This window comes from Mustela putorius, unplaced genomic scaffold, assembly GCF_011764305.1.
Source record: "Mustela putorius furo isolate JIRA1106 unplaced genomic scaffold, ASM1176430v1.1 tig00003909_pilon_pilon_pilon, whole genome shotgun sequence".
Lineage (NCBI taxonomy): Eukaryota > Metazoa > Chordata > Mammalia > Carnivora > Mustelidae > Mustela > Mustela putorius.
Genome location: NW_025422057.1, coordinates 27,090,135 through 27,114,211, shown reverse-complemented (window position 1 = coordinate 27,114,211; position 24,077 = coordinate 27,090,135). Strand labels below are relative to the sequence as shown.

At 49.2% G+C, this 24,077-nt stretch overlaps 1 long non-coding RNA gene across 1 annotated transcript; it reads right to left on the bottom strand.

Moving 5' to 3' along the window:
* Positions 1-2,996: 2,996 nt before the first annotated feature.
* LOC101694187 lies at positions 2,997-5,906 on the bottom strand. Its single transcript, XR_199200.2, has 4 exons — positions 5,803-5,906; positions 5,095-5,193; positions 4,802-4,887; positions 2,997-3,970 (listed from the first exon to the last, which is right to left on the bottom strand). It is a non-coding gene; the product is annotated as an uncharacterized LOC101694187 (long non-coding RNA).
* Between the last annotated feature and the right edge of the window lie 18,171 nt (positions 5,907-24,077).

Here is a 24,077-nt window from a genome sequence, read left to right as displayed (position 1 = left end):
GAAAAGTCACTTAGCCTCATTCCCAGTCAGTTTCCTCATCTGTAACAGGAATAATGATAGTCCCTCTTTCACAGAGTTGTTGCGAGAGTTACTCAGGCTGATCTAGTGTTTGGCACAGTGCCAACATATGGCACGGGCTCTAGGAATATTAGCAAACGGGGTTGTGGCAGGGCAAGTCCACCCATTTGTGAGGCAAACACTGCTCTGATTGTCCCAGAGACCACATTCTGTCTGGGGGCTATTCTCTGGGCCCGTGTTTTGGTTGCTCTAGACCATACTCTAGTTCCACTTCTGTGGAGGATAAGGACTTGCTTCTTTTGCAACTTTTCAGCTACCCGCCTATTGGGATGGGACTGGGATTCCTGCCTAGTGCCTTCTTTGGGCAATGGTGGGGAGAGAAGGTGACTTTTGTTGTTTTGTTTTAAAGATTTTTATTTATTTGACAGAGAGAGAGCACGAGCAGGGAGCCCTATAGGGGACTCGATACCAGGACTCTGGGATCATGACCTGAGCTGAAGGCAGATGCTTAACCAACTGAGCCACCGAGGCACCCCAAGAAAGGGTGACTTTTGAACGCACTCTCTTAGTCAAGGGTTGCAAAATCCAGAAGGCAACTTTTTTTTTGTTTTTTTAAGATTTATTTGAGAGAGAAAGAGAGGGAGGGAGGTGGGGGAGGGGCAGAGGGAGAGGGAGATAAAGAGACTTGCCTCAAAGCAGAGGCCCTCTCAGGGCTCAATCCCAGGACCCTGAGATCATGACCTGAGCTAAAATCAAGAGTCAGATGTTTGATTAAGCCACCCAGGTGCCCCCAGAAGGCAACTCTTGAATGTTCTCCCTTAGGCACGGGTGACAAATTAGATTCAGACATTTGCATTCTGTCCATTTCTGCATTGCTAAGTATTTATAGGTCTGTTTGCTTGCTTGCTTTTAGTTTTTGCTCATTTCTCTCTGAAGGATCCTTTGGCAGCATTCCATCCTGGTCTCAGACGAAAGAGAGGAAAGAAGACTGCACTCACTGTGGTTGGGCCACGAAGGGGCATCAGGTGTTACGGTGGTCAGAGCTCCCAGTTCTGGGGCCTGGAGAGGCCGACCCAGGAGAGGGACCTTGGGGCAGTGTCAGAGGACACTTATTTGGGTCTCTGCTCATACCTAGGCTTGGCTCCGGGACGGAGGCAGTTACCCTTCAAATTCCAGAGCATAGGGGTGCCTAGCTGGCTCAGTCCGGAGAGCATGCAGCTCTTAATCTCAGGGTTGTATGTTCAAGCCCCACATTGGGCGTGGAGACTACTTAAAAAAAAAAACCCAAGCAATTAAATAAACAAAATCCAGAGCATAACCCAAAGCATTCTTCACCAAGTGCTTTAGCCAAGAGAACCGGTCTTTAAAAACTCCCTATAGAACTTAGGGGTCTGGTCTCTTCCCTGCTCACTGTACTCCTCAAAGACAAATAAGACAGGGCCCGTGCCTTCCAGATGATCACAGTCCAGTGTGGGAGACAGGCATGAAAACGAAAACACAGAAGACACAGTGAGAGCCAACACAGTAGATGGTAACTACTGGGCGCAGCAGGGACAAAAAGAGAGTGGTCAGTCAGAGAGTATTTCCTAGAGGGTCGGGTGCTTCAGCTAATGGGTAAATGTGGGCAGAATGGGAGGGGAAGAGAAGAGCATTTGGCAGGGGAGTGGCATGGGCAAAAGCCTTGAGGTGTCCAACAGCTTGGCACACTTGGGAGAGTGATGCACAGAGGGTGGGGTCCTTTGAGGGAGACACGTAGTCAAGGGCTGTGCAACGTTGACTTCTCTCCTGAAGGGCTTTAGCAGTGGAGTGATTGACATTTCCAAAAAATAGCTCTGAGGATGAAGAAGAAAGTGGGGAAAGGGTACGGCCAAAAAAAGCTGGAGGTGGGAGAAGGGTGAGGAGGCTCTCAGGACTGTGCATGGCCCCCCGTGTGGGGATCCCAAGGAACGAGGCTGGAGGGCGCCTTCGGGCACTGACAGGATTTTGTACGTGACTGGACTGCGTATGGGGATGAGGGAGAGGATCCCTGGCTGCTGGTTCCTGCCTGGGTGAATGGTTGGAAGTGACAGAGAAGGGGAATAGAAGAGATGGACAAGGATGGGTCCAAAGTACAAAATACTGAGTTCTGATGGGGACTTGTACTTGGGAGGGTTTGTCTAGGGCACATCTCAGTGCAGATATGCAGGAGGCTGAGAGAACGTTAGGAATTTTATCATCACACATTTGGAAATTAAGGTGTCTGGAAATTCAGGGAGCTGAAAATAGCTTGTGGAGTTCCAGAAAGAAGTGTTGTCAGGGTACATGGATTGGAGAGTCACCAGCTCCTGGATGGTAATTAAGGCCATGGGAAGGAGGTTGGTTACATGGGAAGGATGAGTGAGGAGAGAAAGGAGTAAGAGCAGAGACTTAGGGAGTGACAGCCCTCAGAGGGGTGTTTTTTAACCTTGGCATTTGGATTAGCCAGGGAATTTGAGAAACACCTGTGTCTAGACCCCATCCCAAACAAATATTCTGAATCTCCGGGGATAAGCTCTAAGAGTTTCTTAGACTGAGAACCAGTGACTCAGAGGGAGGGCAGAGGAACAGGGCTACCAAAGAAGACCGAGAAGGAATGTTCAGGAATATAGGAAGAGTTTCAAGGACGTAGAGTTCCAAAGCATCAAACTATGCAGAATAGTAACAGTTACCCCCTGCCCAGAACTCACACTATGTCGGGGGCTCTACCTGAACTCCCTAAATCCTCCTAGAGGCCCTGTGATGCACGTCCTTTTAGTATAATCCGTATTTTATTTATTTGACAAGAGAGAGACACAGCGAGAAAGGGAACACAAGCAGGGGGAGTGGGAGAGGGAGAAGCAGGCCTCCCACTGAGCAGGGAGCCTGAAGCAGAGCTTGATCCAAGGACCCTGGGATCGTGACCAGAGCCTAAGACAGGCGCCCAATGACTGAGCCACCCAGGCACCGCTATAATCGGTATTTTAATGATAAGGAAATGGAGGCACAGGGTAGGGCTTGAACTCACAACCCTGAGATTAAGAGCTTCATGTTCTCCTGACTGAGTCAGCTAGGCACCGTTCTGCTCTGGATTTTGAAGGGTAATTTCCTTCCTCCTGGAGCCAAGTCATGCTACTCATAAGCAGAACCTGGATTAGAGCTCAGACAGGCCACCGCCGCGTCTGTGCTCCTGAATGCTGTGCCAGGTCACCTCTCCTGCAGTGGCCGGGTGAGGTGGTTTCAGCACAGAGCGGCTTGAAATAATCTTCCAAGGGGTTGGCTCTCCTCCTCTTCTACTTTCTTTTTTTTCCATCTCTTTCCCTCTTTCCTCTCAGCCTAGGTCACTCAGGGCTACTCCTCACCCCCTTGGCCTTCTCCTGGCTGACGGGGCCAGGTGGGGCTGCTTCTCCTCCTTCCTGCTTGCCAAGACAACACAGTCAACCCCATGTCCGGTGGCCCCAATGGTGGGCCCTGGAGCCGATAGTCTCTGCACTCACCAGGCTGAGCTGAGGAACTTTCTAAACCTCCACGGTCTGGCAGGGGTGGGTGAAAGCAGAAGAAATAGAGCTGCCGATCCTCCCGGATAGTAAGTCTTCTGGGAGGTAGATGCAGAGATAGACCTTGAGCAGGGAGGAGACTGGAATCCACATTCACGCAGAGGGGATGCAAGCCTAATTAGATGCCCGAGATGTCCCCTACCTGTGAGCATAACCAGGAGTCTTCAAAAACGTCCTGTAAGGGTCACCACCAGAACTGGGTGGCAGTCTCTGGGGGCCTGGTGGGGTTTAGAAGCTCTGCAGGTGATTCTGAAGCATTGCCCAGGTTGAGAACCACAACCTCAAGAAAAGGACTCTGAATAAGTACAAAAAGGCTCTGCTTCTAACCTTGGTTTTGTTACTTCCCACTGGGTGGTCTTGGGAAACCCTCTGGACCTCTTGGCACCTCAGTATTCTTTTATCTGTAAAATAGGGTAGTAATTTCGACCCTGCCTACTTTATACATGAGGTCATGATGCTTGGGTCGACTGTGAGATGGGATGTATTTTGTTAATCACATAGGATGCTGTATAAAAGTGACATGAAATTAACAAATGCAGACTCAAAATATAAATAAGTATATGTGTTCATTTGGAACAGGTAGGCGCATTTGAGTAAACACACACACACACACACACAACACACACACACACACACACACACACACATACACACACCCCACCAGACAGCTGCGGGTTGGGTTCTGAAAGCAGAGCTCTGGTTTTCTAGACATGGCCTATGTTATGTTTTTAGCCTTCAGAATGTGCCATTAAAATATGGAGAGAGAAGCTGGTGTATGTGTGTGTGTGTGTGTGTGTGTGTGCATGTGTGTGTTTAAATGATTGCTAAAGTGCAGCATCATTTGAGTCTGCCTGTCAGCCTATCAGAAACGTCATCTATAACCTTCACTGTTTGCAGTTTAATCTCCCCTGCCTCCCCATGGGCCCTGTTCTGACATTTTAAACCCCATAAATGACAGTAGTGCTCTAAGCCATTTTGAAAAAAGCCAAGCATTTGGAAAAAACACACATAGAGACATACCCCTAAATTCCCCTTCCCCTGAACACATGCTCACTCACGCTCATAAGTGGAATCACACACATGCTCACATCCCCACATTGGCTGATTTGGGAGAAGTCACAGATACAGCCAGTGGAAGTGCGCGTGCGTGACCACAGGATGCCGGCAGACGAAGACATGGCTGTGTGCCTCCAGCTCATGTACCTGTTCCCATGGGCACACCGCAGACCTACCTTTCTGCCACCATCCTCAAGTCCTATCCATTCTTCTACTCCCGTGGCCTTGAAAGACAGTAGAGGAATCCAGGGTCCTTGAAAGGCTGGTTCAGAGAGAACGGGGTGATGTGGAAGGCTGAGGGGCCCCAAATCTTGGAGTCTAGTGTCAGGCAAAAACGTATCTGAGTAGGCTCAAGGTCTCTACTCTTGGGAAGCCCAGGGGCGGAAGGGGATTGCCGACGCTATCAGCAACCAGACATCTTACCACATTGGGGGACTAGAATGAAGAAAGAAAACCCAGAGCTACTTACTAAAAGGATGGACATGAGTGTAGAAGATGCTAGGCGTGAGTTCCATAGAGGCAGGTCCCTATCAGCTCCTGGGTGGATCCCTCAGGCCTGGCACTGGGTCTGTAACATACCAGGGGCTCATAAATGCTTGTTGAATGAATGAAAGGATGTGTAAGGGGCACCTGGGTGGCTCAGTTGGTTCAGCAACCGACTCTTGGTTTCGGTTCAGGTCATGATCTCAGGGTAGTTAAAGACAATTTCTTAGAAAAGAGGACTTCCGGGTGCCTGGGTGGCTCAGTGGGTTGGGCCTCTGCCTTCAGCTCAGGTCATGATCCTGGGGTCCTGGGATCAAGTCCCACATCGGACTCTCTGCTCAGTGGGGAGCCTGCTTCTCCCTCTTTCTCTTCCTGCCTCTCTGCCTACTTGTTATCTCTCTCTCTGTCAAATAAATAAATAAAATATTAAAAAAAAAAAAGAGGACTTCCTTTCCAGGACTGAGAGAGAGAGCTGTCCATATCACATCTGATAGCCGTTTGTTCCATGGGACGTGGCTGACTTTTCTCGATTTGGACTATGACTTTGCAGCAAGAGCTCCCCTCTCAAAGAAAAGACAGATTTCCCCATGAAGTGGGAAATGGGAGGAGTGGTGAAGTTGGATTATCTTTGTGCCGTCCTGGGGCATCTTCGTGAGCTGGTGGACTTTTCTCCTTATGTGCAAAGCCTATGTACCAGCAGAGGATAGGGACCCTGGGCAGCCGTGCTTGATGCTGAGGGGCTCTGTGGATTCTTTGTGGCAGGGCTGGTTCCTGTGGCTCTCCCTCCCTCCACCTCAGGTCGTCATGTACTCTGAGGAACTGGTTTCCATGGCAACCAATTAGTGTCAGAAAGTGAGGCTTGTGATGTCAGAACAGGAGTAGGGTGAGAAAGTTCCATCCCCCACACCACTGGCTCCTCGCTCAGTGCCTGCCGCTTTGCAGGGAAAGCTCTAGGAAAAATGCAGGCCATTGCACTCCTGAGAAGCACACATTCTGGGTCAGGGCCCAGGAGAGGGGATGGAGTAGAAGATCTGATTCACCCGCCAGTGTCCCTTCCTGCCATGTGACTCCCAAGATGCTGAAAGGCTGGAGGCCCAGTAGTGAGACAGTGTGGGCATACTTAAAAGGGTAACAGTAATTGGAGACCATTGCCTGTGCTCATCCCTATTTCCTAGGAGAGGGATCCTAGGCTTGCTTTATTTGGGATGGAGTTGTAAACAAGGTCCAGAAGGAAGGAAGTCTTGGCTCAAAGTAGAGGAGACCCTGTACTCAGGCCTCATTTGAGATCTGTTGTCACCACCACTCCCACACACCAAGGATGGATGGTTTGGTTTTTGGGAGGAAAGTGCATGCTTTAAATAAAGGCTAGGATCCCCAGCTAGGAGTATATCCAGAGCATGTAGGAGAGATATCCAGTGGGCACTTAGCTCCTGATTCTTGGGGCACAGAATGAGATATGGGTAATAGAACCCTGGCAGTTTGAACCCCTAGATCCTTGGGACAATGGCTGGGCTTCCTGAGAGACAGTCTGGACAATGTGGGAAGGTTATTCCAATCAGAAGACAAAAAGCAGAGTGCAAAGAACCTTGTCCTTAGGAGAAAAAAGAAAGCTGGGTGTTCATTCACTGGACTTCCTGGCCAAAGTATGCTGAACCCATCACACCAGCTAGGCAGAGCCTGCCGTTATGACAACATTGATGGGAGGCAACAGTGGCTACATGACACTTTACAGAACCTCTTCACTGGGCGCCTGGGTGGCTCAGTCATTCAGCATCTACCTTCAGCTCAGGTCATGATCTTGGGGTCCTGGGAAAGAGCCTCACTTCGGGCTCCCTGCTGAGTGGGAAGCCTGCTTCTGTCTCCCCCATTCCCCCCGCTTGTGTTCCCTCTCTCACTGTGTCTCTCTCAGTCAAATAAATAAAATCTTAAAAAACAACAACAAACAAACAACCACCCTTGTCCTGCAGTAGTCCACAGGTAGGCAGGCTGGATAGGGAAGCCAACTTTGGGATGGGGTCCATGGTGCTGGAAGTTTACTGGGGCATGGCCTTGGGGTTTTCACTAGTGCAAGAGAAAGAACTAGAAAGAAGGAGGACTGGACAGAGGGAGAAATTGATGCAGTCACCAAAAAGGCCTTTGTCAACCTCAAGGGGGACTCGGCAGCAGGGATGGCCCTTCTAAAGTGTCCCAAGGTACAGACAGTTGGCTGAGCCTTCAGATGCCCATGGTGACAAGAAGGTAGAAGCAGGCTGCCCGGGGAAAGGCATGGCCTTCGGTGAGACAGCTCTCTTCAGCAGAGACAAATCCAAGGAAGTCTGACAGGGCAGGGCAATGACTGGAGACCACCCTCAGCACCAAGGGAAGCACAGGACTGAACCACAACCCCCCACAGCAGTTATGACCCTTTTTTAAAAAAATTTATTTATTTATTTGACAGAGCGAAATCACAAGTAGGCAGACAGGCAAGCAGAAAGAGAGAGTGAGAGGGAAGCAGGCTTCCTGCCGAGCAGAGAGCCCGATACGGGACTCGATCCCAGGACCCTGAGATCATGACCTGAGCTGAAGGCAGAGGCTTAACCCACTGAGCCACCCAGGCGCCCAGTTATAACCCTTTTTGAAGCCGAAGTTTAGAAAGGTGTGATGATCTGCCTCGTCACCCGGCTAGCATACCGGCAGGCTCAGACTAGAGTTTCAGCATCGTAACTTAGCCTTTGCTTCACAGAGAAGGAATTTCAGTGTAAAATGTGTCTAGAGTGATTTCCTGAGTAAATCCTTGAGGGAACCCTCTCCCTGGGCTCCATGGAGGATAGGCATTTGGAGCTGAGGTTCCGTCGGGGGGGGGGCTGGAAGGGGAGTTCAGGGGAGATCAGGGCACTAACCCCGGGCAGACAGAGTCAGAGTGCAGAGACCCTGTGCCAGGCCTCCAAGGGCCCAATCAGCTCTGCTGAGGTCTGGGGAGCTTCCTCCCACCCCCAGAAAGCAGCGACTGTGGCCTTAATCCCTCTCAGCACAGGCCACAGAGCTGGCTGATCTGGGCTGTCAAAGAAACTTTCCCAACAGATGTATCGGGTTGACCAAAAGATGAGGGGCTTTGAGGAGATTATTCTGCCTGCTTGATGCCTGGCCCATGGCCCTGCAAGGAATGGAATCTCGGAGGGTCTCCCTGAGGACTTTTCAAAGGGGGCCGAGTAGTCAGCAGGGTGCAGCAATGGTCAACCTCCTTGGCCAGCCCTGGGGGCAACCAGCTGCCTCTGCCTCCGGAAAGCTTAGCAGAAGACGTTTGCTGAGGGATTGACAGAAGGTAAGGAAAGAGGGGGCAAGGCAACAGTGGTGAGAGATATTAAGGTAGAGACCCAGAAAACAAGGAGGGGACTGACTCAGAACTAGCCATTCCTGTAGAAAGAAACGGAAGGAAGGAAATCCCCAGCCTGGGCTTGGGTGCAGGCTGCTGGACTGGGCCATCCAGGTCCTACTAAGGACGTTGAAGAGGGTTGTGTAGAGTTGGGGTGGGGTTGGGGTGGGAGCCATGTTGGTGAGTGTGGGAAACAGAGGGAAGAGAATCTACGCCCCTCCCTCACCCTCCACAGTGGAGTTGCTGAGTCCGCAGGCAGGGAGTGACAGTGGTCTTCCTCTTGCTTCTCCCAACTGTTCCTGCCTAGGGGATAGGGAAGAGCTCGAACCACCATGACAGAAGGACCCAAAGGAGCGAGAGGCAAAGGGATAGGAAGCCGGTGGCAGCTCCGGAGTCTCTGCAAGAGAGACTCACGGGGATTTGCCAGTCCCTACCCAGTCTCTCCTTTGCCACCAGGACATTGGACATGTGGCCCAAGCTCCTTCGTGCCCTTTTCTGGGAAGCAAGAGTGAGTGGCCACAGTTTCTGTCCAGAAGACTCTGACCTGAAAGGGATTGTCGGGTATTTTGTAACTCTGCCAACTTGCCCCTCCCCATGCCCAAATTTCCCTTCATGACCTTGTGACTCCTCCATTAGGTCTCCTTTCTTCTTGCTTCAATAGAAAGCCAGGCGGGGAGGGCTGGGGACCAGGGAGGGAGGCGAGGCAGCGGCGGCAGCGGCGGCGGCGAGAGGCTGAGCCAATCGCGGGTCTGCAAGGTGCAAAGCAATCAGCGCAGCCGCTGGTGAGCGGGGTCACTCAGTAGTGTGCACATCAGGGTGAAATCCTTTCAGCTCTTCTCCAAACCCCTAGTGAAAGACAATCAGGCTCGCTGTCACCGAGCTAATTCTGTCTATATAAAAGCAGTAATGAAATTCACGGCAGGATTACCCTCTCCATCCAATGGGCCAGCGTCGTGGTGACATATCTCTCTTATTGCCCGAATGTAACACACCATCTAATTTACGTCGTGTAGCGAGCAGGAATGAAATGTTCATAAAGAATTGCTGCATCTCGTCACCTTAACTGCGGCCCGGGGCTCTGAGGCATCTGTCAGGGAGAGGAGCAGGAGGAGGGAGGGCAGGCGGGGCTCAGGGAACAGCAGCCGGGGGCAGGCGTTCTGGGGGGTTGTTGTTTCTTAATAGGGTGAAGTGGAGGCAGAGGGAGGTAGGGGCGGGGGTGGGGCGGCTAGGGAGAAGAGCAGGGGAGGGGGCGTGGAGGGCTTTGGGAGGCAAGGATAAATAAGGGTAGGATGAAGTGGTCTGTAGGGAGGGTTTGGAGGTCTGTGTCAGCACAGGGAGCCAGAGAATCTGAGAGTATGTTTAGGTTTGGGCGAGTTTGGGAGGATAAATGAGTGCTTCAGTGGCAAGGGGCTTGCTTGGGAAAGTGACACTCTAGATGCCTCCCAGATACCGTGGGACGTCTTGTCGTTGTCTCTCTCTTTCTCCGGAAGTGGAAATCTATCCACCTCCGAAGGCTATTGGAACTAAACTCTTGGGTGGAAAAGAGAGGAGAGCTTTTCTGGAAGGGAACAAGGAGCAAGCTTACAGACCCGGGACTTCCCCCTGGCGCCTTCTGCCCCCTCATCTGCCACGGCAGGACCCATCGTCAGGGAGCCCTATCTCCTCTACTTCAGAGTGTTTTCCTCCCCTTCCCGTTCTCTCTCCATCACCTCAGTCCAAGGCTGGCTGACTCAACCAACCCCCCACAACCCCTGACTGCGGTCTCCACTGGTGCCACCTCACCCAAACAACTGGGCCCAGTGGTGGTCATGTCACTTCTACCATCCCTCAACTTGAAATCCTGCTATGGTGTCCTCTTGCTCTTAAGATGAAGTCGGGAACCCACGACTCCAGCATCTTTGTTCCACACTCTGAGTTGCAAGCCACGCTCCAGCTGTACCGGCCTTTTCCTATTGTCGGAATGTGCCATGATCTAACCAGCCCCTGGGGCTGTGCACTTGTGGTTGCCCCTCTTTGGAGGACTCCTGTCGGTAGCAGCAGCACCACCCCAGAATGGCCTTAACCCCTACTCCCACTTCGGGTGTCAGCTGGAATATTACATCTTAGAGGAAGCCCTTCATGCTGCCCATGCTTGGTTAGCTCTTTCTTCCTTGATACGCTTTCTTAGCATCATTTACTTCTCTTTGAACATAAGGTCGCACCTGGTAAAATCCTGTTTTTTTACGACTATCTGATTATAATCTGTATTTTCCCCCTGGATTCTGAGCTCTACGAGGGCAGGGATCGTGTCTATTCTGCTCACCATTATATCTCCAACACTTGGTACAGTACTAGGGACATCTAGCTGCTTGATAAATATTTGTTGGATGAAGAAATGAGGGGCCTTCACAACCACTACAGGGATAGAAACCCTGCTTCTGGAGTTAAGGTTAAACATCTGCCTTTGGCTTGGGTTGTGATCTCGGGGGCCTGGCATTGAGCCCCACGTCAGGCTCTCTGCTCAGTAGCAAGTCTGCTTCTCCCTCTCTTTCTGTGCTCTCTCTTGCTTTCACTCTCCTGCAAATAAATAATTAAAACCAGAAAGGAAGAAAGAGAGAAAGAAAGAAAGAGCCACCTGGGTGGCTCAATTGACTAAGCAACTGCCTTTGGCTCAGGTCATGATCCTGGAGTCCAGGATCAAGTCCCACATCAGGCTCCCTGCTCAGCAGGGAGTCTGCTTCTCCTGCTGACCTCTCTCTTCTAATGCTCTCTCTCTCTCTTTCCCTCTCTCTCTCTCTCAAATAAATAAATAAAATCTTCAAGGAAGGAAGGAAGGAAGGAAGAAAGAAAAGACTGACTTTTCTCCTTCCTTCTTTCATTGAGTCAGCAAACATCTACTGAATGTCTCCAGTGGGCCAGGCATTGTCACGGGCACTGCGGCCACATGCTGAACAAGTGAAGACACAGCCCCTTTCCCTGAGGGATTCACAGTCCAGAGAGGGAGGCAGACAAGCAAATCATATCCCCTTGGTGCTAAAGCTGTCCTGTGAAAGTCACCTATGAGAGTGGCTCATCTGGGGCCATGTAAAATTCTCCCATACTTTCCCCAGAAGGTTCGGCTACCAGTGGGGTGGGGCGAGAAACAGCAAAAGGGACTTTATGAAAGGGGCATAACTGAAATTCCTTTACTGGTGCTAATAAGGAGCATTTACTGGGAATCAACCATGTGCCAACACCTCTTCTCATGTAATGCTCATGATAACTGTGACACCGGGGCATTGTTACTCCTGTTTTACAGATGAGGACACTGATGCCAACTGAGTTTCTTTTTTTAAGATTGTATTTCTTTATTTCAGAGAGAGAGCACAGAGGGGCAGAAGGAGAGGGAGAAAGAGACTCCCCACTGAGCAAGGAGCCTGACCTGGAACTCCATCCCAGAACACTGGGATCGTGAGCTGAGTTGAAGGCAGACGCGTTTAACTGCTTAATGGACTGAGCCACCAGGCACCCTGCCAATAGAGCTTAAATAGCTTGCCCAATAAAGGTCACACACTTGGCATACAAGGAATGCTCAATACATATTTATTGAGTGAATTAATGAATGAATGAGATACTAGTAAGTAAGAGGAGTCAAACCTAGGTTTTCTGGCTCCAGCTCCCTTGGTCTTTCTACTATTTATTTTGGGCAACTATTTTTGGACTCTTAGGGTCTGGTGTGTACTGGACAAATAAACTGAAGTTGCACTCTAGACCCATGCTTCCCCCAACCCAGACCCTAGTCTGTCTTCCCATAGTCTTCCCATAGGCCCTGGACACCTCAGCTTCCAGGCCTGGCCAGCAGGAAGATTTGGTTTAGAGAAGACCAGACCTGAATCTCTCTGGGGAGATGCCCACCAGGCGACGAACCCTTCCCAGTCCTGTCCTGTCCTTCCTCTAACCGTGGGACTTGTGTGTACTCATTAAGAAGTCTGGGGAAGGGCGCCTGGGTGGCTCAGTGGGTTAAAGCCTCTGCCTTCAGCTCAGGTCATGATCCCAGGGTCCTGGGATCGAGCCCCATATCGCTCTCTGCTCGGCAGGGAGCCTGCTTCCTCCTCTCTCTCTCTCTCTCTGCCTGCCTCTCTGCCTACTTGTGATCTCTGTCAAATAAATAAATAAAATCTTAAAAAAAAAAAAAAGAAAGAAAACAAAAACCCAATTAAAAAAAGAAGAAGAAGAAGTCTGGGGAAGTCTTTGTCGGAGAGGCCACGTCATTCCTGTGTGTATGGAATGAACCAGGGCTTGTAATATGTCTATTTGGCTAAGCATGTGACCCGTTCTCACCAGTTCAGAGATGAAATGTCTCTATGTGGACATGTGTGTAGACACGCGTGCGTGGCAGAATGCTCCTGGGTCAGTGATCCTGTCCTTTTACTAGCTCTCTCGTGTCCCATGACATCCACTTTCCAAGTATGCAGACCCCCGAGGCTGTATCCTGAAATTTCCTCCCTCCAGACGTCTTGGGATATATGTCTCCAGAGCTGACTTTACCTCTTGCTTCTATCCTCCACCCTGCAAATTATGTAACCCTCTGGCTAATGCTGACAAGCCACGGAGCAGGATTCTGTGCCACGTGCTCCCTTTTATTTGGAGGAAGTTCTGCTCCCTGGCAATGGGTAGTTTTCCTTCTCAAAGAGCTAATGCATAGATGTATCGTCAAGGAGAAAATATATGCCTGGCACACAGTAATCTCTCTGTTCATGTCAGATATTAACATTATTATAGCTCATTGGTCCTCCCTGACCAGAGGGCATCCCTCCTTCTTTCCACAGCCCTCCTAGGGCTGGACATTCAAATGTCCCTGTCCACTCCTGCCGGGGAGCCGTGTGAGGCTTGGTGCACTTACAAGGATCTCCTGGGTTTAGAGGGCTCCGGGCCATTGTCATCTATATCTCTCACTAGGACAAAAATCTCACACACCCCTGGCAAGTAGGAGTCACTCATATTTTTAAAGTCTCCATAAAAGAAGTCTCTAGAGTCTCTTTAGACACTGCATCCAAAACCTTAAACTCCTAAGACACAAATTGTTTCCTAAACCCATTCTTCTGAGGCTAACACCTTTTCTCCCGGGCAGGACCTGCAGCCAGACGACCCCCCACCCCCCACCCCCAGCCAGTGCCCTCCAGAGAAGAGCAGTCTCAGCCATGACTCCTGATACTCCTCACCCCTTTCCTTTGGCCCAGGTGGCTTCGCCTTCTAGCTAGTGATCAGTTCTGTGGCTCTGCCAGGAGCTGACATTCTAAACCAAATGCACTTCTTCAGGTGAAGCAAGATATCATTGAAGTTGGACGGATACAAAGCAGGGCCAGGGCAGGGGAAGAGTGAGAAGGGGAGAACACGGCAACCATCACAGAGAAGCCGGATTCTCCAGACATTATCTGTCCTTCAATTGGCATCAGGCTTTCCTTTCATGGTCTGTGAAAATCCTGGGGTCTGTGCCTAGGGGTGTATTAAGTTTTGTTTGACTGTCTTTGGACAGGCAAGAGGGGGAGGAAGATTCTGTGGAACAGATAAACCAGCAGAGGTTGGTGATGGATTAAAAATTGGAATCCAATCCTGCCAATGTGTTCATTGGATTTCCACATTTTCCTACCCCCTTTATTCCCATTCCTCTTTCCCCTTCCCCCAGACTGACATAAATGATACCCTGAGGTCTATTTCAGCGGCAACTCTATATGCCCAAGGAAGTCTGAGCTCTCCAGCTGCTGGCCAACTCTGATCCCCTAATCCCAGGGGGACCAGCTGGTCAGAGTTCTCAGGGATGGCAGACCTCAAGTGCAAATTTGGCTTCTGCTACAACAGACTAATCGTGGCCAGATTACCAAAGTTCTCCTTACGTTGGCCTTGATATGAGCTTACTGCTCCCCCTGCACACACATACCACTCCAGATACAGTAGGAAGCTTCCTGAATTTCTTGAAACACTGTTCTAGAAATTCACCTTTCCATTTCCCATTATAATTACCCGACCAGAATATAATCCCCATGAGGATTAGCTTGATCTTGGGTGGGCCAGTCTCCTTCACTGTTGAACTGGATAGCTGCACCGTCATCGGCCAGCAGCTGAGAGAGAGAGAGTGGGTCAGTGATCTCGGCCTTGCTGCTGAGTGCATGATGCATTAGGATAACGGCAAAGGTAATTTTCCAGCCTCTTGGCTTGTCTGAGGGCGTTGTGAGTACCTCCAGATACCGCGTGGTTTAAAACTGGATCAGTGGAGAGCAACAAAGAGGCTCCAACCTGCTTGCGTTCAGTGTGATAGCAAAGGGATGTCTGACATGTAGATAACACTGAAAGGCCCTCAAAATGGTGACTAATTGATGACTTGAAGAAACAGGCATACATTCCTGTTAAGTATGGCTCAACTCCCTTGCTCTCCAGGCCCCCCTAAAACCAGAAACTCGGGTTGGTTGGTGGTCATTACCTGCTCAGTGTCATTAAATCCTCCGGTAATCTGGATGGGTGTGTAATTATGCTGTAGTTAGTGGTTGTTGACTAAGTAAACCCTTGGTGTACTTACCATGTAAGTCAACAGTATTTACAGGATATTTTTTCTGCCTGTAACTCAAAGCCTTACCGAAACAAATTGGAATTGCCTTCTGGAGGCCGTTGTTATAAATTACAGACCCAACATCTGTCCACATCTGCAGTGTCTAGACAGCCTGTCTCAGCTACAAGAGAGGAGAGAGATGAACAAGAGAAGGCGAGGGAGACGTGAGGAGTGGCAGGGGAAAATCTCAGATTTGCACAATTTTTCCTCTTCTGAGGTTTACCAAGATGAATCTTGTGCCGACTTCTGAACGGGACCTGAATCTTCAGCAGCCTAACGCCAAGCTCTGGAGAGTTCGGGACCCGGTCATCACCCCTAGGTGTACTGGTGACGCAGCTACTTCTGTTGGGGCTGCATCTCAGCCCTGACAGGCTCTCAGAGGTCACAGCAGGGCCTGGAAGACGGAGTTACAAATACAGAGACTGACTACGGCCGGGCCGGCCAGCTCTGGAGAGTTGGCTGCTTCTCCCAGTTCCTTCCGTCCCCTCTCCTGCTCGCTGACTCTTACCCCCACCTGGCTTTTCAGGGCAAAAGCATTCATTTGCCTGCCTTTCCTGAGGTCCCTCTCCTGCACCCACGATAAGGAGCCTGCCCGTCAGCTGAGTGATTGTATTTTTTTACAGTTCCTAGCACAAACCTTCTCATTTATATGTAAAGCAGCCATTAGTCATAGCTCCGTTCCCACACACTGCCTGATGTACAATCACATTTCGCAGCGGATGAATCTTTCCACACAGCTGCTCTGCTATGAATAATCCGTCTCCAGGCCCATAAATCAGAAAAAAATCATGCACCTCGTTCGCCTGATCCTTACACAAAGTCATATATTTTACATGAGGACGAGCTAAATATTCATGAGTCTTAAAGGCTTTTTTCATAGGCACTTGTTTTCTACTATTGGGGGGATACCAAGGTTGTATTTAGGAGAACCAGGACTTTTGGAGAGGAGAGAGGAAGAGGAGGTGGGAGAGAATGTGTGTGTGTGTGTGTGTGTGTGTGTGTGTGTGAGAGAGAGAGAGAGAGAGAGATTGATTGAGATTCCAAGCTTATCTCTTAGTCTAGGCGTCATGTGGGACAAAGGATGCTCATGTGAGGTCTTAAAAACATGATAAATACTTGTTTACCGAGCTTCTATCCTGCGCAGAGCCGTGGTTATTGCCTCCCTGAACTTCAAGGTCATTTCATGAACCTTTGCTTTCTGACCCATGCAGGGAAGGCCTTCCCTCTGTGGGGAAGTGGCCGGGGGCCCCCCTCAATCTGATAAAACCCGAGTTTGGAGTGAAGGAAGGGAGCCGGTGGGGTAGGAGATGGTGGGAAAGGCCAGGAGACAGTGGGGAAGGAGCAGATGTAGAGGAAACACTCAGATGCTAACAAAGCCTCTGCTCTACCCACAACTTCGGGCTTCTAGCAGCTTCCTGCTAATTGTTTATGCTCTATTTTCATTTCAGAGAGCTCTTAAGGTAGCTTTCCTCACCCTCAGGTTTATTTCCCTCCCCAGGTCTACCTCCTTCCCCTCAGACTCTGATCACTGCACTGTCCTCTGCTTAAGGCTTCTGCTCAGATGGTCCATGTGCTCTGCCAGGAATCCTCTCCCTGCCCCACTCCTCAGTCTCTCTCTCTTCCCCCAAATGCAAAATGTGACCCCTTCAAGAAGCCACCTTTCCTTAAAAAAGGAGTTACGAGCTTTACGCCCTGCCCCCCATCCCATCTTTCCTAGCCAAGTCACTCATCATAGCAACCCCTCCGCTGGCAGGTGCTTTTTCATTTTTTTCTGGCATTTCGCTCAGCATATGTGTGTTCAGTGGTGCTGTGTGTCTGACTCATTCATGCCGTGGTCTGCGGTGGGGACGGTAAATGTGTCCTCCCTTCCCTTAGAAGGGTAGAAAATTCTTCTTGCTGGATTTCGCCGACAGGATTAAGAACATATTTCTAGATATTTCTTGGATTTAACTCTAGTTATGGAAATACAAGGAAGCCCTGCGACCCTTTTAGCCTTTGGTAGGTAGTGATAATTACCGGGTCCCAGGAGCTGTTCTCAGAACTGTCTCAAAACTACGGCAGTAACTCCGTGGGGGAAAATCAGGTCTTTATTTGACCGATAGGCAAACTGAGGCACAGTTTGCCTCTGGCAAATCACTTTCTCAAAATCAAATCAAGAGGAGAGGATAGGAAACTGCAAGTACATCCCAGGTAACTTTTGTGATGACGCAAGGCACCAAGCTTTTCCCACCAACTCCCAGGGCCAGAGGCCAGGGATCAAAGCCTTTCTCCATTTCGCTCAGTTCTTTGGGCTCACCTACTACTCTGCTGCCTTTCTCCACCTGCCCTCAACCCACTCTTGCTAACGTTCAGAAAGAATTGAGTTAAAAAACCCGCCAGAGAGGAGGAAAAAGTCCAAACAATCACAGATGGCAGTCTCGCAAATTTAATTTAAAATCATTCTTTATTATCCAAAATATTAAAATTAAAGCTATAATGCCCAAAGGAAAACACAGATTAAAACCCCCTATGTTTCACTGCCTCTTCCTCAGGGGGTCCCAAAAACACTGAGTAAGAATGCTTTGAAAAGAAAGCGGGAGTGCAGGAGCAAAGAGCCAGCTGTAGATCACTGAGCCAAACACTCAGTGACTGACCCAATCAGCTTCCCTTAAAGCCAAACACCAACTGTTTCATATGCAATTAATGATTGCCCTGGCAAATGCAAGGGCATCAAGTCATCACAGGCATCCTCGAATGAGAAGACACACAGCAGTCACAGGTAGCTCATCCCTGGTATCGACATAATGATATTACCAGGCTAATCTAGGCTCAGAGATTTAATTCTGCAAAACACCATGCACTAAATATTTATATTCATAAGAGGGCCAAGGGAAAAAATGCCCATGTGCTGCCTCTAGGTTCCCCATTTGTCTAGAATAGGTTGCTGGATCATTTACTCTATGGTTGGGGGTCAAGAGCATCAGTCAAGTGTCAGTAGAATCCCAGTGTTTCTGGCCTGCAACTTCACCTTTTGGAAAGGGATCATTGCTAGACTGGGTACTGAGGGGCATTTTGGAAGGCGATCGTTGCTAGACTGGGTACAAGAGAGTGCAAAGCTCCTTCCTTCTCTGGAGCTGTCAAAGCTGAAAAGAAGATCTCCTTTCCCGGGGCTGTCAAATGGATGAGACTGTCTGTTCCCCATTTTCTGGCACAGAAGATCAAAGTCCAGGGAGGGACCAGGGGCTGTTACCCTCAGCCTCACAACATTTCAGATTCTCAGTTATAGATACTTGTCAATTCTTTTTTTTTTTTTTTTAAGATTTAATTTATTTGTTGGAGGGGGAAAGAGAGAGAGAGAGCACGAGTAGGGGGAAGGACAGAGGGAGGGGGAGAAGCAGACTCCCTGCTGAGTGGGACTTGATGTGGGACTCGATCCTAGGACCCTGAGATCATGACCTAAGCTGAAGGCAGACGCTTAACCAACTGAGCCACCCAGGTGCCCAATACCATTCCAAATCTTGATGCCACCGCACTTGGAACTATAACATTGAAGAAGGACTCTTCAAACAATCATAAATAAACCAACACAGAAGGCCTTTTGGATTTATCTCTGTTTCCTCCTAATTCTGAGCCATAACCCTTACTCCAGTGTTCCAACTGCAGCACACTGCAGTTTGAGTGCCTTCAGCAGATGGGGCAGGGAACCCAATCCTGCTTAGCCTAGCTCCACCCCTCATGGGACTGTCAAGATCGTTTCTGCATCTCTCTTGGAGACTGCTCCCCTCTCCCACTGACATCTCAAGCCCAGGTCTTTCAATCCAGCCCCCTCTGCCCTTTCTCTCTCATTGGCAGAAAATGCAAATGATGGAGCCTGTCTATTCCCTGTGCACACCATGACTTGGAGCCTTCAGCTACTTTTCCAGGGCTCTGCGTATTATAATCAAGATGGGATCAGCTAATAAAAATTACATTGGTTACAATCCAAAAAGATTAACCAGCCTTAAGGGTTTCGTGGCTCTGCATTACACTTTTCAATTTTCCTACAATTAAGCTAACAACAAATAATATTGACAAATAAACTGCCAGATCCGCTAACTGAAGCCCCGCCGTGGGAAGGGTTGTTCTCAAGTCCAGCCATTGCCTGCTTACAAAATCCAGCCTGTGAGTTCCAGCATCCTGGGGCATTGGCACTCGAGCTGCATGGGTGGAGGGGTGATGAGGAATGAGCGCTGGCCATGCTCCTGAAAGACAATAAAAAAGATCTTGACTCTCACCCTGCTTCCCCCTCTGGTGATTTTTCCTGGTTTCACTGATTTCTTAATCTCTGAGGAAAGCCAGGAGGTCTATGCTCTCATGATGCAGAACTATATCAGCTAATTAACCAATCTGGAATCACAAATCCAGGACCTAAAATAAGTTAGACCTAGCACTAAAAAAATTGTGTGTGTGTGTGTGTATTTTAGATCAAGAGTGCCAGTGGGAAAGCTCTCCCACACAGATGCTGATAGAGGTCTGTGGAGGCCAGACTTCTCCCTGCCTGGCTGCCCTGGCGCTAGTCAGTGGGGAGAGACTGCAAGATATTTGGGGCCCTGTCCGCTCCAGTTATTTCTATTACTCAGTGTTGGAGAAGACTGCGGGAGGAAGGGCTGGGAGAGGAGGACTGCAAAGGGAATAAGGATTGTTGTTACTACTGAAGGAGAATTTACGTGCCAGGATCTGGGTTAAGTGCTTCTCCTTGTGAAGTCAATCACCTGTGAAGTCAATCCCATTATCGATGCCTGTTTTACAGTTGAAGAAACTTCGAGAAGTTCAATAATGGCTCCAGAGTTCGAGCCCAGGTTTTGGTTCTAGAGCCTGTGCTGTTAACCAGAAAACCAATGAAAACTGCCAGATGATTGCAAGTGCCAATTAAATGTCCTTCTCCAGCAGGATATAAATTCTGATCTAAGCTAGAACCATCTATCTCATTATGCTCATTTTGATACTGTGTTTGATACAGTTTGATACTATGTTTGATCTTCAACAAATACTAGACAAAAACCCAGGATCCTGGGCGGAATGGGAGAGGGAAGGGCTGTCCTGTGTTCCTCAGACTATGACCAGAGAATAATCTTTAACGAAATCATCTGGGAAGCTTGCTAAAATGCAGGTTCATGACCCCACCCAACCTTCTGGATCAGCGTCTCTGAACATGGGTCTCAGAGTCTGCTGATTAATAAGCCTTCCAGATGTTTATGCATCCAAACCTGGGAAAACGTCGGTATAAACTGTAAACACTGGCCTCCAGTAGTTTCTAACCAGACCCAAACCCCTCACAGGTGTGAGGCCACCAGTCTGACCCTAGGTGGCCCTCCCCACCGCCCTCCTCAGTCTCTCCATGTATGTCTTTCATACTGCCAGCTGTGTTCTCCTGTCTTCCTCTCTTAAATACACTCTGGTCCTTGCCCCCACCTCTGCCTTCCCCTCCACTTCTCGCCTGGATTTGAGTTTTATACACCTGGGCCTTGTGTGGCGTCTTTCTCTCCCCCCACCCTCTCTCTTTAATGTAATTTTTATTTAAGTGGAATATACATACAGAAAAGTGCACAGAATAATAAGGTTACAGCTCAATGAATTTTTTCAAAGTGAATATACCCGTGTAGCCAGCATGAAGTCTCTCTCTTTTTTTTTAAAACACAAATTTGACTCTAAATAGCACTGAAGAGTAATTTAAGTCTTAATCTCTTAAAGGGATAGCAAAAAAAGGGAAATTCTGCTATATAGCACTGCTTAAAGACCTCTCCTTGTAGAAGCTTCTCCCCCATCAAAAGCGTGCTCCCTTCTTCTGTTCTTTCCTTTCACAAATCCTCATTGACACCTACCGCAGTAGGTGCTGGGTTGAAAATGCCAAACAAGATACACCTGAGACCTGCTTTGGGGGCACCTACAGTCTCATGGGGGGGACAAGTGAAACATAAGCAAACAGTAATGATCTCTTCTGATGAATGCTCTGAAGGGACTAACTACCCAGTGAGGAGGATCAGTCAGGAGGAAAGAAGAGAGGCTCAGGGGAGAGGATGAATAGCAAGGTCAAAGGCCCTCGGGCAGGACACACCTTGGCTCAAGAGAGAAATTCTTTCCTTTCTCTTCAGACTTTGGTGACCTTTTTTTCAGCCTCTCCACCCACATTCAGAATCTGTTCTTTCTCACCAGAACCTCTCTACCCTGCGTGCCTCTTCTACACAGAACAGTCTACGGCTTTCTCTTGGTATAATAAAAGTTCAGCACACAGCGTGCCTGGGTGGTTCAGTGGGTTAAAGCCTCTGCCTTCGGCTCAGGTCATGATCCTAGGGTCCTGGGATCGAGCCCCGCATCGGGCTCTCTGCTCGACGGGGAGCCCTGCTTCCTCCTCTCTCTCTGCCTGCCTCTCTGCCTACTTGTGATCTCTGTCAAATTTAAAAAAAAAAAAAAAAAAATTTAAAATAAATAAATAAAGGTTCAGCAGAAACCCCAGCTGCTTAGTGGCCTAGAAAAGGGGGAAAGAATGTGGACTTGAACGAAATTTTTTTTTTTTTTTTGGTCCCAGAAAAGTTTGGGTAGGATTTATCCACCTACTCTTTGGAATCAACCCTCAGTGGGCGCCTGGGTGGCTCAGTGGGTTAAAATCTCTGCTTTCAGCTCAGGTCATGATCTCAGGATCCTGGGATCGAGCCCCACATCAGGCTCTCTGCCTGTCAGGGAGCCTGCTTCCTCCTCTCTCTCTCTGCCTGCCTCTCTGCCTACTTGTGATCTCTGTCAAATAAATGGATAAAATTTTTGGAAAAAAAAAAAAAAAAGAAAGGGAATCAACCCTCAGTCCATCTTCGATGGAGTTGTCCCCAAACTAAGCCCAGAGGTGGCGTCTGAGTTGCCCCCTTCCTCAGGTTTCTCACAGTTATCACTGGGAACGTCATAGGAGTTCTGCTCAGGTGGAATTGAGAAGTCTCATGGGTGGTCTTAGCAGCTAACTGCTTTGTTCCTGAGGTAACGCTCCATGGATAGATATCCCGGGATTGAAGGGAGGGGGCAGCACAGTCTGTGCCCTGCAGGGTTCAGCTGTGAACCATTCAAGTTCTCCCCTAGTTCTGATGTATTGAATAAAAGTGTTTTACAACCACAAGGAGGCCTAAAGATTCCAGAGCGGCTCAACGGCTCTGTCACTTGGCTCCTCTTCCTGTGTAGAGCCAACATGTCCTCTGATCCCAGAGAGAGGCAGAACGTGCCCTTCTACTTGCCTCTTCTCTCCCTTTTCCCCCTGCACCCACAGCCCATCCTCAGATTATCTATTCACCCTTTCTTCCAGGGTCTGACCCCGTCACTGAGGGGCTCCCTCAGTCAGATGCCCTGACAGGTGACTGAATTGGAGAGACTATTAGGAGACCAGCCCTCATAACAAAAGCCCAGCTGTCCAACCTGTCGCATTTCTCCAGTGTGATGTGACAGAGCGTCTTCTGTTAAATTTCCCATCTTCTGGAGAAGGTAAATGAAAACAAATGACAACCAAAAACCTACTCTGCCATACTTAGATTCAGGTTAAGTCCTCAAAGCTGAATTTTGGTAAATAAATCTTTGTCAAGTCATCTCTGGGCCCGAGTCCTTAACGGGATTTGGTCAGGTCCTTGTCACCACAATTATCGGCACCCCCCCCCCGGAACATTCACTAAGTCCCTGCACGAGCGGGCACCTGGGCACAGTGGTTGATATGCAGCTCCTGGCCCTGGTGCGGCTAGCTAGACTGCTCAGCCTGAGCCAGGACTCAGTTTCTCCAGGGCTCTGCTGTGAATAGGCAGACCCCCGGGGGCCTCACTGGAACAAGGGCCTGGGAGTGAAGTTGAGACAGGTGTTCTCTCATGGTTGGGACATGGTTTGCAACAGTTACTCTGACAGAGACTGGGTAGTAACATTCAGTCATGTGTCCATTTATTTATTTATTTATTTATTTAAAAATTTTATTTATTTATTTGTCAGAGAGAGAGCGAGCGAGAGCGAGCATAGGAAGACAGAGTGGAAGGCAGAGTCAGAGGGAGAAACAGGCTCCCTGCGGAGCAAGGAGCCCGATGTGGGACTTGATCCCAGGACGCTGGGATCATGACCTGAGCCGAAGGCAGCTGCTTTACCAACTGAGCCACCCAGGCGTCCCTATTTATTTATTTTTAAAGATTTTATTTATTTATTTGACAGACAGAGATCACAAATAGGCAGAGAAGCAGACAGAGAGAGAGGAGGAAGCAGGCTCCCCACGGAGCAGAGAGCCTGATGCAGGACTCGATGCAGGACCCTGGGATCATGACCCAAGCCAAAGGCAGAGGCTTTAACCCACTGAGCCACCGAGGTACCCCTCATGTGTCCATTTAATAACTATGATACTAGCTTAGGATAAAGGCGTTGTAGTCTCTGGAAAACCTTGAGATGAGAAATCAGGACTGAGCTTTATGCCCTTATACAGTGCAAGCTCTTGATGTATTCACGGCTACAACAATATATCTGAGATTTGCATCTGTATAATCCAGGGGATAGAGGAAAGAAGTGGGTGGGGGTACACATGACAAAATTCGAAGGCGGAGAGATGACCGGTGGGGAAACAGGAAAGAGATTTATTTCAGTGAGGCCAACCCTGGGAAGAGTGGACTAACATCTCAGAGACTGTCTCCAAGTACTGAAAATACTGTGTGTAAGGGCCTATTTAGCCAGAGCAGCCCCACCTCGGTTGAACAGCCATTTTGTCGTTTATGCGGTAAAACTTAAATTGACCCTGCTCCCCCAGGGGAATTTACTTGAAAGTAAGTTCGGGAAACCAGTCCCAGGTAACAAAGCCCAAATACAAGGGTGGATCAGCTCAGGTGGAGATAATAGCCCAAATGTAGGGATGAGTCGGGGCAGGTGGAGACATCTAATCAGGAGAGCGTGCATACTGTCTCCCTAGCCACCAAGGAAGTGTGGGCCCCCACCTTTTGGGCACCAATTCTGACCAAGGTGATAGGCTAGTTCAAATGTCTACTATAGGGTAAATTATAGTTCAGTTGGCCACCCGTGTGGGACCTACCATGACTGTGCAGCT